The 17929-nt window shown below is 35.7% G+C and overlaps 1 protein-coding gene, 1 long non-coding RNA gene and 1 other non-coding gene across 3 annotated transcripts in view; 1 reads left to right on the forward strand and 2 right to left on the reverse strand.

Moving 5' to 3' along the window:
• Window positions 1-17929, forward strand: part of TMLHE (trimethyllysine hydroxylase, epsilon) — a 256921-nt gene that overhangs the window by 113876 nt on the left and 125116 nt on the right. The window lies entirely within an intron of this gene.
• LOC137217181 (uncharacterized) overlaps window positions 1-17929 on the reverse strand; it is a 91779-nt gene that overhangs the window by 16895 nt on the left and 56955 nt on the right. The window lies entirely within an intron of this gene.
• Window positions 17094-17166, reverse strand: TRNAK-UUU (transfer RNA lysine (anticodon UUU)). The gene has a single exon. It is a non-coding gene; the product is annotated as a tRNA-Lys (tRNA).

The raw sequence follows: 17929 nt of genomic DNA on the forward strand, positions 1-17929 counted from the left end.
AAAAACAGTTTCTCATTAGGTAGCTAGTGGGAAGCAGCCGCATAGCAAAGGGAGATCAGCTCCGTGCTTTGTGACCACCTAGAGGGGTGGGATAGGGAGGGTGGGAGGGAGGGAGATGCAAGAGGGAAGAGATATGGGAACATATGTATATGTATAACTGATTCAGTTTGTTATAAAGCAGAAACTAACACACCATTGTAAAGCAATTATACTCCAATAAAGATGTAAAAAAAAATTAAACAATTCATAAAATACTGCAAAAGCTCTATTTGGACATAAAGTCAAAATGTAAAAGTCAACTCCAAAGGCTTTAAAAAGAACACAATAAAGCAAAAATAAGAAAATATAAATATAAAAAGTAAAATAAATTAGAAAACAGAAAAATAGTTATTTTATAAATAATTCCAAGAAGGTGTTCTTAGAAAAAAGGCAATTAAATAGACAAACCTCAGGCAAATGTAATCAATAAAAAACAAATATTGATTGGAAGGGAGGACAACATAGTAGATGCAGAGGGGAAATTACAATATATAAAATATGAACTTTTGAAAATCTCAAAGGGACAATATTTTGTAAAAATATAAATTACCTAGACTAAGTAAAGAAATACAAAAAGTGTAAAGACCAATAACCAAGAAAGGAAAAGGGGGCTCTGAGCCCTACAAACTTTATGGATTAGTTTTAGAAAATGTCAAAGGAGCAGTTAATTCAAAGTCTATGAAAAATATCCCAGAACACAGGAAAATATTGAAAGATATTTCATCCGTTCTATGAAGCTAGCAAAACCCTGACATGAAACATTAAGAAATATACCACAAATAAAGCTACTGTAGATCAATTTTACTTATGAATCTATGTGTTAAAATTATAAAAAAATAAAATACCAGCAATTTAAATTGAACAGTATATTAAAAATAATAATATACTATAATCAAATAGATTTTATCAAAGGGGTGCAAGTTCAGTTATGTTAGAAATATACTAACATGTAAAATGAGAAAAAAAACCCATAAAATTTGAATATAATAAGCACTATTAAAAACCTGATTAAGCAAATAACTTATTCAAAATTGGAAATAGGAATGGTGGGGGGTGACTTCAGCACACAATCTGACTCCTCTTACCCTACCCTCCACTATTCGTACATTAACATGATCAATGGAACACTAAACCTAGAAACTGGGAGAAAGTGCCATTCATATACCAGAAAATTTTTTAGTTTGTCAGATAAACTTAAGGTAAAACTAATATACTTGTGAGGTCTCATGTATAAAAGAAGTTTCCTTTATAATTCTACCGATATAACAAAGTCTATATGGAAGAGCTTACTTCCAACTTGCCTAGACTTAATCTGAAGCATGGGAGCACTTCTTCCTTTACCTCCCAATGAGAGCTTGGCTCCTAGCTATCACCTAACAATCACAGCAAACACTGGAAAGAAATTTTAAAGCACAGATCTCTGTGACTTCCATCAACTTTAACTCCACTTGACCATCTTACAACCATTTCATCTTACTCCAGGCTTCTGGATCTCTGAACTGACAATATAAAATTCCTGTAACTCTAAAGATGTCCTCTGTTCCTCATTTGTGTTTAAAAGATTCTAAAGGGCTACCTTTAACATATGAATAAACCTGTCTTATATCCCAATTCTATGCAAGAATAAGCCTACTATAGTAAAGCTGAGAAAACAGAAATACAGGGACATATGAAAAGTTTTGACAGTTGAAAAGAAGGGGATCTTGTAAATAAACATATTTCTATGAAATAGATCGCTGTAAAACAGAACATTTTAGAAAAGGTTTTAAATAATATTATCAACGATATTCAAGAAAACATTACACCCATGGAACTAAATTACAGAAGCCTGTTAATGAAGTGGTCAGGAGAGAGGATATAATAGGAATGGACCAAAATGAAAACATTATGAAAGAAATATTAGAAGCCATTACCGACTTGAATAAAACAAGACTTGCTGAAAATCTAAGGCACTCATTGATAACCAGGAGGAAAAAAACTACCCTAAGGATAAAAAACATACCTGCTATTAGAAGAGGATCAAGGTAGAAAACTTCCTAGATAATCTGCTTTAAGATAGTCAGAGACACTCCCTCTTGTGAGAGCACTGGAATCACAACTAACTGCTGAACAATCATCGAAAGGAAGACCCTGGAACTCACCAGAAAAGATACCTCACATCCAAAGACAAAGGAGAAGCCACAATGAGATGGTAGGAGGGGCGCAATCACAATAAAATCAAACCCCATAACTGCTGGGTGGGTGACTCACAAAGTGGAGAACACTTATACCACAGAAGTCCACCCACTGGAGTGAAGGTTCTGAGCCCCATGTCAGGCATCCCAACCTGGGGGTCTGGCAACGGGAGGAGGAATTCCTAGAGAATCAGACTTTGAAGGCAAGCAGGATTTGATTGCAGGACTTCAACAGGACTGGGGCAAACAGAGACTCCACTCTTGGAGGGCACACACAAAGCAGTGTGTGCATCGGGACCCAGGGGAAGGAGCAGTGACCCCATAGGAGACTGAACCAGACCTACCTGCTAGTGTTGGAGGGTCTCCTGCAGAGGCAGGGGGTGGCTGTGTCTCACTGTGAGGACAAGGACACTGGCAGCAGAAGTTCAGGGAAGTACTCCTTGGTGTGAGCCCTCCCAGAGTCTGCCATTAGCCCAACCAAAGAGCCCAGGTAGGCTCCAGTGTTGGGTCACCTCAGGCCAAACAACCAACAGGGAGGGAACCCAGCCCCACCCATCTGCAGGCAAGCAGATTAAAGTTTTACTGAGCTCTGCCCACCAGAGGAACACCCAACTCTACCCACCACAAGTCCCTTCCATCAGGAAACTTGCACAAGCCTATTAGATAGCCTCATCCACTAGAGGGCAGACAGCAGAAGCAAGAAGAACTACAATCCGGCAGCCTGTGGAACAAAAACCACATTCACAGAGAGACAAGATGAAAAGGCAGAGGGCTATGTATCAGATGAAGGAACAAAATAAAACCACAGGAAAGCAACTAAATGAAGTGGAGATAGGCAACCTTCCAGGGAAAGAATTCAGAATAAAGACAGTGAAGATGATCCAGGGCCTCAGAAAAACAATGGAGGCACAGACCGAGAAGATGCAAGAAATGTTTAACAAAGACCTAGAAGAATTAAAGAACAAACAGAGATGAACAATACAATAACTGAGATGAAAAATACACTAGAAGGAATCAATAGCAGAATAACTGAGGCAGAAGAACGGATAAGTGACCTGGAAGACAGAATGGCAGAATTCACTGCTGCAGGACAGAAGAAAGAATGAAAAGAAATTAAGACAGCTAAAAAGACCTCTGGGACAACATTAAACACAACAACATTCACACTATAGGGGTCCCAGAAGAATAAGAGAGAGAGAAAGGACCCAAGAAAATATTTGAAGAGATTATAGTCGAAAACTTCCCTAACATGGGAAAGGAAATAGCCACCCAAGTCCAGAAAGTGCAGCAAGTCCCATACAGGATAAACACAAGGAGAAACAAGCCAAGACACATAGTAATCAAATTGGCAAAAATTAAAGATAAGCAAAAATTATTGAAATCAGCAAGGGAAAAATGACAACATACAAAGGAATACTCATAAGGTTAACAGCTGATTTCTCAGCAGAAACTCTATAAGCCAGAAGGGAGTGGCATGACATATTTAAAGTGATGAAAAGGAAGAACCTACAACCAAGATCACTCTACCCAGCAAGGATCTCATTCAGATTCGATGGAGAGATCAAAAGCTTTACAGACAAGCAAGAGCTAAGAGAATTCACACCACCAAACCAGCTCTACAACAAATTCTAAAGGAAGTTCTCTAAGTGGGAAACACAAGAGAAGAAAAGGACCTACAAAAACAAACCCAAACAATTAAGAAAATGGTCATAGGAACATACATATCGATAATTACCTTAAACGTGAATGGATTAAATGCTCCAACCAAAAGACACAGGCTCGCCGAATGGATACAAAAACAAGACCCATACATATGCTGTCTATGGGAGACCCACTTCAGACCTAGTGACACATACAGACTGAAAGTGAGGGGATGGAAAAAGATATTCCATGCAAATGGAAATCAAAAGAAAGGTGGAGTAGCAATACTCATATCAGATAAAATAGACTTTAAAATAAACAATGTTACAAGAGACAAGGAAGGACACTGCATAATGATCAAGGGATCAATCTAAGAAGAAGATATAACATTTATAAATATATATGCACCCAACATAGGAGCACCTCAATACATGCTAATAGATATAAAAGAGGAAATTGACAGTAACACAATAATAGTGGGGGACTTTAACACCTCACTTACACCAATGGACAGGTCTTCCAAACAGAAAATTAATAAGGAAACACAAGCTTTAAATGACACAATAGACCAGATAGATTTAATTGATATTTTTAGGACATTCCATCCAAAAATAGCAGACTACACTTTCTTCTCAAGTGCTCATGGAACATTCTCCAGGATAGATCACATCTTGGGTCACAAATCAACCCTCAGTAAATTTAAGAAAATTGAAATCATATCAAGCATCTTTTCTGACCACAATGCTATGAGATGAGAAATCAATTACAGGGAAAAAACGTAACAAACACAAACAAAATTGATAAACCATTAGCCAGGCTCATCAAGAAAAAGAGGGAGACGACTCAAATCAATAAAATTAGAAATGAAAAAGGAGAAGTTACAACAGACACTGCAGAAATACAAGGCATCCTAAGAGACCACTACAAGCAACTCTATGCCAAAAAAATGGACAACCTGGAAGAAATGGACAAATTCTTAGAAAGGTATAACATTCTAAAACTGAGCCAGGAAGAAAATATGAACAGACCAATCACAAGTCATGAAATTGAAACTGTGATTAAAAATCTTCCAACAGGGCTTCCCTGGTGGTGCAGTGGTTGAGAGTCCACCTGCCAATGCAGGGGACACGGGTTCGTGCCCTGGTCCAGGAAGATGCCACAGGTCGTGGAGCAGCTGGGCCCATAAGCCATGGCCACTGAGGCTGTGTGTCCAGAGCCTGTGCTCTGCAATGGGAGAGGCCACCACAGTGAGAGCCCCATGTACCGCAAAAAAAAAAAAATCTTCCAACAAACAAAAGTCCAGGACCAGGTGGCTTCACAGGTGAATTCTATCAAATATTTAGAGAAGAGCTAACACCCATCCTTCTCAAACTCTTCCAAAAATTTGCAGAGGAAGGAACACTCCCAAACTCGTTCTATGAGGCCACTGTCACCCTGATACCAAAACTAGACAAAGATACTACAAAAAATGAAAATTACAGACCAATTTCACTGATGAATATAGATGCAAAAATACTCAACAAAATACTAGCCAACAGACTCCAACAACACATCAAAAGGATCATACACCATGATCAAGTGGGATTTATCCAATTCTTCAATATACGCAAATCAATCAATGTGATACACCATATTAACAAATTGAAGAATAAAAATCATATGATCATCTCAATAGATGCGGAAAAATCTTTTGACAAAATTCAACACCCATTTACGATAAACTCTCCAGAAAGTGGGCATAGAGGGAATTTACCTCAACATAATAAAGGCCTTATACGACAAACCCACAGCAAACATCATTCTCAATGGTGAAAAACTGAAAGCGTTTCCTCTAAGATCAGGAACAAGACAAGGATGTCCACTCAAGCCACTATTATTCAACATAGTTTTGGAAGTTTTAGCCACAGCAATCAGAGAACAAAAGGAAATAAAAGGAATCCAAATTGGAAAAGAAGAAGTAAAACTGTCACTGTTTGCAGATGACATGATACTATACATAGAGAATCCTAAAGATGCCACCAGAAAACTACTAGAGCTAATCAATGAATTTGGTAAAGTTGCAGGATACAAATTAATGCACAGAAATCTCTTGCATTCCTATACACTAATGATGAAAAATCTGAAAGAGAAATTAAGGAAACACTCCCATTTACCACTGCAACAAAAAGAATAAAATACCTAGGAATAAGCCTACCTAGGGAGACAAACGACCTGTATGCAGAAAACTATAAGACACTGATGAAAGAAATTAAAGATGATACCAACAGATGGAGAGATATACCATGTTCTTGGATTGGAAGAGTCAATATTGTGAAAATGACTCTACTACCCAAAGCAATCTACAGATTAAATGCAATCCCTATCAAATTCCCAATGGCATTTTTTACAGAACTAGAACAAAAAATCTTAAAATTTGTATGGAGACACAAAAGACCCCGAATAGCCAAAGCAGTCTTGAGGGAAAAAAAAAGGAGCTGGAGGAATCAGACTCCCTGACTTCAGACTATACTACAAAGCTACAGTAATCATGATATTATGGTAGTGGCACAAAAACAGAAATATAGATCAAGGGAACCGAATAGAAAGCCTACAGATAAACCCATGCACCTATGGTCAACTAATCTATGACAAAGGATGCAAGGATTAACAGTGGAGAAAAGACAGCCTCTTCCATAAGTGGTGCTGGGAAAACTGGACAGCTACATGTAAAAGAATGAAAGTAGAACAGTCCCTAACACCATACACAAAAATAAACTCAAAATGGATTAGAGACTTAAATATAAGGCCAGACACTATAAAACACTTAGAGGAAAACATAGGAAGAATACTCGTTGACATTAATCACAGCAAGATCTTTTTTGATCCACCACCTAGAGTAATGGAAATAAAAGCAAAAATAAACAAATGGGAACTAATGAAACTTAAAAGCTTTTCCAAAGCAAAGGAAACTACAAACAAGACGAAAAGACAATCCTCAGAATAGGAGAAAATATTTGCAAACTAATCAACGGACAAAGGATTAATCTCCAAAATATATAAACAGCTCATGCAGCTCAATATTAAAAAACAAAAAACTCAATCCAAAAATGGGCAAAAGACCTAAATAGACATTTCTCCAAAGAAGACATACAGATGGCCAAGGAGCACGTGGAAAGCTGCTCAACGTCACTAATTATTAGAGAAATGCAAATCAAAACTACAATGAGGTATCACCTCACACCACTTAGAATGGGCATCATCAGAAAATCTACAAACAATTCTGGAGAGGGTGTGGAGAAAAGGGAACCCTCTGGCACTGTTGGTGGGAATGTAAATTGGTACAGCCACTATGGAGAACAGTACAGAGGTTCCTCAAAAAACTAAAAATAGAATTACTCTATGACCCAGCAATCCCATTACTGGGCATATACCCAGAGATAACCATAATTCCAAAAGTCACATGCACCCCAATGTTCATTGCAGCACTATTTACAATAGCCAGGTCATGGAAGCAACCTAAATGCCCATCGACAGACGAATGGATAAAGGAGATTGGTACATATATACAATGGAATATTACTCAGCCATAAAAAGGAACAAAATTGGGTCATTTGTAGAGATGTGAATGGATCTAGAGACTGTCATACAGAGTAAAGTAAGTTCGAAGAGAAAAACAAATATCGTATATTAACGCATATATGTGGAACCTAGAAAAATGGTACAGATGAACTGGTTTTCAGGGCAGAAATTGAGACACAGGTGTAGAGAACAAACGTATGGACACCAAGGGGGGAAAGTGGCAGGGGGGTGGTGGTGTGATGAATTGGGAGATTGGGACTGACATATGTACACTAATATGCATAAAATGGATAACTAATAAGAACCTGCTGTATAAAATTTAATAAAATAAAGTTCAAATATTAAAAAAAAAAGATAGAGACAAAGGCAGAAACAGGAAGTTCGAAAGCCTCACTAAACTAGATTAAAAGAACATAGTGGAGGGCTTCCCTGGTGGCGCAGTGGTTGAGAGTCCGCCTGCCGATGCAGGGGATGTGGGTTCATGTCCCAGTCCGGAAGGATCCCACATGCCATGGAGCGGCTGGGCCCATGAGCCATGGCCCCTGAGCCTGCGCGTCCAGAGCCTGTGCTCCGCAACGGGAGAGGCCACAACAGTGAGAGGCCCACGTACCGCAAAAAAAAAAGAAGATAGTGGAGACTTCAGATAATCAAAATAATTTCAGTTTCTTTTCAAATGTAAAAAGGAAGCCTGGCTGAAAGAGTGTAAAAACAAGAGAAAATCTAAGAGGAAGATACATTCCTGTGCTTAATGATTATATGTGATCACATTAAGGTTATCAAATATTAATAACACATCCCACAGAGTTCATTTTGCATAATTTTTCAGAATGATACTGACTCATTGAAGGAACCAAATTCCAAATATAACGCATGAGTTCCATCCCTGTGTCTCCATCTATGAGAAAACATTTAGGACAACTAAGTCAGGGACTAGGGGAGATGCACAGTTTGTTGCTCTGCAAAGAGTTAGCTACTGCATTCGTGGATAAAAAGTGACCCTGAACAGTCACTTAATGGCAAGCACTTTAAGCTAAGGGAATGTAACTTTCAACAGTGTAGCAGTTTTCTTTACAAAGAAATAAATAGAAATACATTTCATGTTCATGGGTCAGAGGACTAAATATTCCTAAGATGGCAATACTCCCCAAATTGATTTACAGATTTAACAAAATCCCCATCAAAACCCCAGCTGGACTTTTTTGCAGAAATTGATGAGCAATTCCTAAAATTCATATGGAAATGCAATAGCACAGAATAGCCAAAACAATCTTGAAAAGGAAAAACAAAATAGAAGTATCCAGTCTTTCTGATTTCAAAACTTACTACAAAACTACAGTAATCAAGACAGTGTAGTGTTGGCATAAGGACAGACATATCAATCAATGGAATAGAATTGAGTGCCTAGAAATAAACTCTTACCTTTATGGTCAATTGACTTTCTACAAAAGTGTCAAGACAATTTAATTGGGGGGAGGGGGGAAAGAATAGTCTTTTCAACAAATGGTGCTGAGATAAGATATCCACAAGCAAATTAATGAATTTGTACCCCTACTTCACACCATACAAGAAAATCAATTCAAAATAGATAATAGACCTTGGTGTAAGAGCTTAGGCTATAAAAATCTTAGAAGAAAATATAGGAGTAGCCTTTACGATCTTGGATCTGGCAATGGTTTCTTAGATGCATGACCAAAGACACATGACAAACGAAAAAATAGATAATTTGGAATTAATGAAAATTAAACATTTTTGTGCTGTCAATGATACCAAGTAAGTGAAAAGACAACCCTAAGAATGAGAGAAAAATTTTGAAAAACGTGTATCTGACAATGGACTTTTATCTAGAATATAAAAAGAACTTTTACTACTGAATAATATAAAGACAAACATCCTAATTGAAAAATGGGAAAGGGATCTGAACAGATATTTCTCCAAAAGAATACAAGTGTATAATAAACACACTAAAAGATGTTCGACATCATTATTCCTTAGGGAAATACAAAACAAAAGCCAAAAAGTGGAATCAACACAAAAGTATATTAACCAATATATAAATAAATAAAACATTGTGTATGCATACAATAGAATATTAATAATAAAAGGTGAAGTACTGATACATGCAACATCATTGATGAACCCGGAAAATATTTGGCTGAGTTAAATAATCCATCCTCAAAAGAACACATATTGTATAATTCCATTTATATGAAACATCCTAAATAATCAAATCTATAGACAGAGATTAGATTAGTAGTTGTCTAGGACTAGGACACAATGATGGAAAGGAAGGGGTGTGACTTCTAATGGGTACTGGGTTTCCTTTTAGGGTGATGAAAATGTTTTATTTATTTTTCCTTTTTATTGAAGTATAGTTGATTTAAAATATTGTGTTAGGTATACAGCAAAGTGATCTTATTATATATATATATATTTCAGATTATTTTCCATTATAGGTTATTATAAGATATTGAATATTGTTCCCTGTGCTATATAGTAATTCCTTGTTGCTTATCTATTTTATGCATAGTAAGATGTTACGGAAAAACCCGAACTAAGTTTTTAGCCAACCCAATAGTTTGTATCTGTTAATCCCATACCCCTAATTTATCCTTCCCCACTCCCTTTCCCCTTTGGTAACTGTAAGTTAGTTTCCTGTGTCTCTGAGTCTGTTTCTGTTTTTTACATAGATTCATTTGTATTATTTTTTAGATTCCAGATATGTGATATCATATAATATTTGTCTTACTCTGTCTTACTTCACTTAGTATGGTAATCTCTAAATCCATCCATCTTGCTACAAATGACAATATTTCATTATTTTTTATTTTTTGTGGCTGAGTAATAATATTCAATCTTATATATATATACACACACATATATATATACCACATCTTCTTTATCCATTCATCTCTTGATGGACACTTAGGTTGCTTCCATATGTTGGCTATTCTAAATAGGGCTGCTATGAACATTGGGGTGCATGTATGTTTTTTTTTCTTTTTTTAAATTTAATTTTTATTTGAGTACAGTTCATTTACAATGTTGTGTTAGTTTCAGGCGTACAGCAAAGTGAATCTGTCATATATATATATATATATATATATATATATATATATATATATATATATATATATATACTCTTTTTTAGATTCTTTTCCCATATAGGCCATAAGAGAGTATTGAGTAGACTTCCCTGTGCTATACAGTAGGTCCTTATTAGTTATCTATTTTATATACAGTAGTGTGTATATGTCAGTTCCAATCTTCCAATTTATCCCTCCCCCCCTTACCCCTCGTAATCATAAGTTTATTTTCTACTTCTGTAACTCTATTTCTGTTTTGTAGATAAGTTTACTTGTACCCTTTTTTTTTGGTTCCACATATAAGCAATATCATATGCTATTTGTATTTCCCATCTGACTTATTTCACTCAGTATGACAATCTCTAGTTCCATCCATGTTGCTGCAAATGGCATTATTTCATTTTATTAATGACTGGGTAATAGGTGCATGTATCTTTTTGAATTAGAGTGTTTGTCTTTTCTGGATATATGCCTAGGAGTGGGATTGCTGGATCATATGGTAGCTCTATTTTTAGTTTGTTAAGGAAATTCCATACTGTTCTCCATAGTGGCTGCACCAATTGACATTCCCACCAACAGTGTAGGAGGATTCCCTTTTCTCCACACTCTCTCCAGCATTTATTATTTGTAGACTTTTTGATGATGGCCATGCTGACTGGTGTGAGGTGATACCTCATTGTAGTTTTGATTTGCATTTCTCTAATAAGTAGCAATGATGAGCATCTTTTCATGTTCCTTTTGGCCATCTGTATGTCTTCTTTGGAGAAATGTCTATTTGTTTTCCGTCCATTTCTTTGGATTGGGTTGTGTGTTTTTTTGATATTGAGTTGTATGAGCTGTTTGTACATTTTGGAAATTAACCCCTTGTCAGTTGTATCATTGGTAAATATTTTCTCCCATTCAGTACAGTGTCTTTTCATTTTGCTTATGGTTTCCTTCGTTGTGCAAAGCTTTTAAGTTTGATTAGGTCTCATGTTTTATTTTTGCTTTTATTTCTTTTTCCTTTGGATACTGATCTGAGAAAATATTGCTACAATTTATGTCTGAAAATGTTTTGCCTATATTCTCTTCCAGGAGTTTTATTGTTTCCTGTCTTATATATTTAGGTCTTTAAAGCATTTTGAGTTTATTTTTGTGTGTGGTGTGAGGGAGTGTTCTAACTTCATTGATTTATATGAGGCTGTCCAGCTTTCCCACCACCATTTGCTAAAGAGATTGTCTATTCTCCACTGTATATTCTCACCTCCTTTGTCATAGATTAATTGACCGTACATGTGTGGGTTTATTTCTGGGCTCTTTATTCTGTTCCATTGATTCATATGTCTGTTTTTGTGCCAATAGCACACTGTTTTGATTACTGTAGGTTTGTAGTATTGTCTGAAATCTGGGAGGGTTATGCCTCCTGCTTTGTTCTTTTCCCTCAGGTTTGCTTTGGCAATTCTGGGTCTTTTGTGGTTCCATATAAATTTTAGAATTGTTTGTTCTAGTTCTGTGAAAAATGTCATGGGTAATTTGATAGGGATCACATTAAATCTGTAGATTGCTTTGGGTAGTATGCCCATTTTAACAATATTAATTCTTCCAATCCAAGGGTATGGAATATCTTTCCATTTCTTTGCATCATCTTTAATTTCCTTTAGCAATGTTTTATAGTTTTCAGCATATAGGTCTTTCACCTCCTTGGTTAGCTTTATTCCTATGTATTTTGTTGAAAATGTTTTAAAATTAGATTGTGGTGATGGTTGCACAACTCTTGTATATACATTAAAATCCATTGAATTGTATGCTCTACATGGGTGAATTTATGTTATATGAATTATATATCAATAAACCAGCTTTTAAAGTTAGCTAGGTATTATTCACAGGGGAAATTTCAGCATATTCCAAAGTACAGACTATATTTTTGGATAAAGGCAATAAAATTAGTACATAACAACAAAAGTGGAAACAACAATAAAACCTAAACCAAAGAAGAAAATGTAGAGAATCTAAAATGCAGAGTCTCCAGTATCAAAATATATGTGCTACAGATAAAACTGAGCTCAGAGAAAAAATTACTTTGTAATAAAGGTCTGACTCCATTTTTTAATGTTTGGCTGATGTCAGATTTAAGCCTCACCCTTCCCACTTGTTCTTCTGCCCCACATCTAGACAAGCTTATGAGAAAGCCTGGATGCTTTCTCCTTTGGTGCAGGTCAGAGATTCAAACCACGCAATGCCCTACCCATGCACAGGAATCCTCACACTGGCTCCACTCCCTAAACACCATAAACATCCAACCCAGTCTCTTTTCCTTGTTCTCTCGAGCCATCTTTGGACAAGCTTCAGAGGCTTGCCCTGTTTTTCCTAGAAAGCCTTGTATGTAAGGAATAAAACTTTTCATACCCTCTTGGTGTGTGTGTGTGGCATCATCAGTCTTGACATCCAAACCAGTTTTGGACAGAGATGTATCTTGCTTCTCACTATGGCCACAACATATTTTCATTACTTAACATGGAAAACTTAAATTAACTAACAGTTAATTCAAAACCTTACATATGAGATCACTCATATGAAAAAAAATTCTGTGGAAAGCATAAGAAAGGAGTTATAGGGATAAAAGAACAAATTAATGAATTAAGATTAATTAAATAAATCCAACAGTTTGTTACTTTTTAAAAAACAAAAGCAATTGACAACCAATAAAAATCTTCACAAGAGGATCTCCAAATGACCAAGGAACATAAAATAGTGCTCAACTTCATTAATCAATAGGAAATGCAAATTGAAACCACTATGTGATACCATTACACATCTACAAGAATGGATAAAATGAAAATGACAGACAATACCATAGTTGAGTAAGGATATAGAACAAACTCTCATCATTGCTGGAGGGACTGTCAAATGGTAAACTACTTTGGAAAACTCAAGTATATGTTACAGTTGAGCATATACATATCCTATGACCTAGCTATTCCAATCATAAGTGTATAGCCAACAGAAATGCATAACATGTTCACTAGAAGACATGCATATTCATAGCAGCACTGTCTATAATATTCCCAATTTGAAAAAACCTAATGCCCACCAAAATGGATAAATACACTGTGGTATATTTACACAACGGAATACTATATAACAGCTATACAACTGCCTGAAACAATATGGATGAATACAAAAGAGATAATATTAATCAAAATAAGTCAGACATTAGATATTGTATAGTATATAATTTCATTTATATAAAATTCAGAAACAGGAAAAACTAATCTATGCTGTTATAGAATCAGAGTAGTAATCGCTCTGGGGGTGGGGGCAGTAACTGGAAGGGACCTAAGGGAAGTTGCTGGGGAAGTAGTCATGTTCTGTTTCTTGGTCTGAGTGCTGCTTACATAAATGAACAGTTTTGAAACATTGATTTAGCTAAATGTTTATGATATCAGAAAATTTTAAAAGGAAGGGAATGATAAGCATAAAATTTAGAATAATGGTTACTTCAGGTAAAGGGAGGCAAGATGGAGGGAGTACATAAATTATTGAAAATGCTTTCGTTTTTAGCTTGGGCAATGGCTCCATGGGAATTCATTACATTATTCTAAAAAATAAATGTGCAGAGAACCTAAATGTGTATAACTATAAAACTGTCGAGGGCTTCACCTGGTGGCGCAGTGGTTAAGAGTCCGCCTGCCGATGCAGGGGACACGGGTTCGTGCCCCGGTCCGGGAAGATCCCACATGCCGCGGAGCGGCTGGGCCCGTGAGCCATGGCCGCTGAGCCTGTGCGTCCGGAGCCTGTGCTCCGCAACGGGAGAGGCCACAGCAGTGAGAGGCCCGCGTACCGCAAAACAAACAAACAAACAAACAAAAACTGTCGAGTTATTTTAAAGATACAGTGAGTATAATACAAAAAGATATGTTTTGGGTAGGAATTATTTAGCAACATGTGCATTATAATTTTTGGAAATTTCTTTTTATTTCTCTCTAATTTATTTTAAAATTCATGTACTATAAAGTTCATGCTTTGTGGTGTACAGCTCTATGGATTCTGACAAAAGCACAGTCAGCGCTACCCTTAAGATATGGAACAGCTCTATCACCACCAAAATTTCCTTCTTCTGACCATTTATAGTCACCTTTGACCATTGGTAGCTAATTCAGGTTGGCTTCTTTGTCTTTTCAATATTCCTTCATCCCTTCTCCTTTTCTGAGCACTTTCTTACGTTTTGGCCTTACAAGATGCTCCAGTCTCATCTCACATTTCCCCTTTCCCAGCTCAGCAACCACCCAGTTCTTCAAGAAGCCCTTGTTCCTTTTATTGGAGAATGGTATTTAGAAACCAAGACCTGAATGCTAGGTGTGATCATTACTACTGGATGTTATCCATGTTGTTGCATGAATCAGTGGTTTGTTCCTTTTTATCGCTGAGTAGTTTTCCATTTTGTGGATGTACCATAGTTAGTCAATTCACTTGTTGAAGGACAGCTAAGTTATTTCCATTTTGGGTAATTGTACATAAAACTAGTATAAATCTTCACATACAGGCTTTTGGGTGAATATAAATTTTCATTTCTCTTCGGTAAATATCTAGGGCTGGGATTACTGGGTCACCTTGTAGGCATATGTTTAACATTATAAGAAACTGCCAGATTATTTTTCAAGGTGGCTGTACCAACTTGCATCTTTAGTAGCAATGTGTGAGCATTCCACCTCCTCTGCATCTTCATCAGAATTTGGTATTGCCAGGTTTTAAAATTTTTAGTTGTACTAGATGTGCTGTGGTAGCTCACTGCGGTTTTAATTTGTATTTTCCAAATGATTAATGACATGTTTCTTTTCATATGCTAATTTGACATCTGTATATTGTCTTTGGTGAAGTGTCTGTTCAGTTATTTTAATCATTTTTAATTGGGTTGTTTGTTTTCTCACTGCTGAATTTTGAGAATTCTTTGTATATTCTGAATAGAAGTCCTTTGTCAGAAGTGTAACTTGCAAATATTTTCTCCTAGTCTGTAGCTTGGCCTTTCATTCTCTTAACAGTGTCCTTTGCAGTGCAAATGGTTGTTAAACAATAATGAAGTCCAGTTATTTATGTCTTCTTTGATTTCTTTTAGCAGTATTTTGTAGTTGTCAGCATACAGACACTGAATATAATTTATTAGATCTATACTTCAGTGTTTCATTTTTGTGCCATTGTAAGTGGTATTTTTAAAATTTTGAAACACATTGCATTGCTTGTCTATAGAAATATAATTGAATTTTGTATCTTACAAACTTGCTAAACTCATATATTAGATCTAGGATATTTTTTGTAGATTCTTTATAGGTTTTCTTCATAAAACAATTATGTCACCTGCAAGTATAGGTAGTTTTTTTTCTCTTTCAATCTCTATGCCTTTTATTTCTTGTTATCCTTTATTGCATTGACTTGGACTTCCAGTACTTTGTTGAAGAGGTGTTATGAGAGAAGATTTCCTTTCTTTGTTCTGCATCCTTCAAAGAAACTATTCAGCTTCTCACTGTTAAGTATGATGTTAGCTGTCAATTTTTTGTAGATTCCCCTTTACCATGTTAAGAAAGTTTCTTTCTATCCCTAGTTTTCTGGGAGTTTTAAAAAAATCACGTATAGACACTTTTTTGTAAATGCTTTCTCTGTGTCTATTTAAATGACCATAGTTTTTTTCTTATTTAATCTCTTAATATGGTGAATTATGTTGATTGATTTTCAAATGTTGAAACAGCCTTTTATTACTAGAATAAACCATTCCCACTTTGATCATGACGTATTTTGCATTTAATATACTGCTAGATTTAATTTGCTAATATTTTGTTGCATATTTTTGCATCTATGTTCATGAGAAATACTAGTTTCTCTTTCTTGTAATTTCTTTGATTTGGTATTAGAGTAATGCTTGCCTCATAAAATGAGTTTGGAAGTGTTTCTTCTTCTATATTCTTGAAGAGAATATTATTTCTTCCTTAAGTGTTTGGGAAAACGCATCAGTGAAACCATCTGGGCCTGAAGTGTTCTTTTTTGGCACATTTTAACTATGAATTAAAATTTTAAAATAGATATAGGATTGTTAAGGTTATCTATTTCTTCTTGGATGTTTCTGTAGTTTGTGTCTTTCAAGAAATTTGTTCGTTTTATCTAAGTTGTTTCATTTCTGAGCATAAGGTTTTTCATAGTATTCCTTTATCCTCTTAATGTCTGTGTGGCCTTTAATGATATTTGTAGTTTTATTGCTTTTTTCTTCTTGGTCAGTCTGGCAGGAGGCTTATCAATTTTGTTGATCTTTTAAAAAAGCAACTTTTGTTTCATTGATATTCTCTATTAATTTTCTTTTTTCAGTTTAATTGACCTCTGCTCTTATCTTTATAATTTCCTTCCCTATGCTTGCTTTGGGTTTATTTTGAACCTCTTAGCTGGAAGTTTAGATTATTTATATGAGACTTTTCTTCTTTTCTAATTTAAGAATTTAACAATATAAAGTTCCCTCTAAACACTGATTTAGCTGCATCCCACATATTTTCATCTGTTGTATTTTATCTTTATTCAGTTCAAAATATTTTTAAAAATTTATTTTTGGCTGTACCACACAGCTACCTTGGGATCTTAGTTCCCTGAGCAGGGATCAAACCTGGGCCCATGGCAGCAAAAGCACCAAGTCCTAACCACTGGACCACCAGGGAATTCCCCAGTTCAAAATATTTTAAGTTATTGGTTCAGATTTCTTTGATCTCTGGGTAACTTTGATGTATATTGTTAAATTTCCAAATATTTGGCAATTTTTCAGATATATTTCTGTTATTTATTTCTAGTTTAATTCCATTGTGATCTGAGAACATATTTTATATGATTGATACTCAAATTCGTTGAGGCTTGTTTTATGATCCAAAGTATGTTCTATAATGGTGAATCTTCCATGCACACTTGAAAAGAAATTGTATTCTGCTTTTGTTAGGTGGAGTATTTGTAAATACAAACTGAGTCTTATTTGATAGTATTGTTCAGGTATTCTATATCATTACTAATTTTCTGTTTACTTGTTCAACCAGCTGCAGAGAGAGAAGTTTTGAAGTCTCCGACTATATGCTATGGATACAGCAGAGAGCAAGACAAAAAAATTCTCTGGTCTCTTAGACCTTACCTTATAATATGGGAACTATCCAACAAATTAGTAAACACATTCTAAAGCATTCTCTTTGACTTATCTTGTTACCACATGCTTCTGGTTTTCTTTCTACATCCCTGGTTATTCTCTGCAGTCTCTTCTGCAATCTTTACTTTTTTCTTCCTATTCTCTAGTTCAGTGCTTCTCAAATCTTAGTGAGCATCACAATCACCTGGAGGGCTTGTTAAAACACTGGTTTCTGAGCTCCATCACAATAGTTTCTGACTCATTAGGTCTGGGATGAGACCCAAGAACTGGCACTTCTAACATGTTCCTAGGCT

This window comes from Pseudorca crassidens, chromosome X, assembly GCF_039906515.1.
Source record: "Pseudorca crassidens isolate mPseCra1 chromosome X, mPseCra1.hap1, whole genome shotgun sequence".
Lineage (NCBI taxonomy): Eukaryota > Metazoa > Chordata > Mammalia > Artiodactyla > Delphinidae > Pseudorca > Pseudorca crassidens.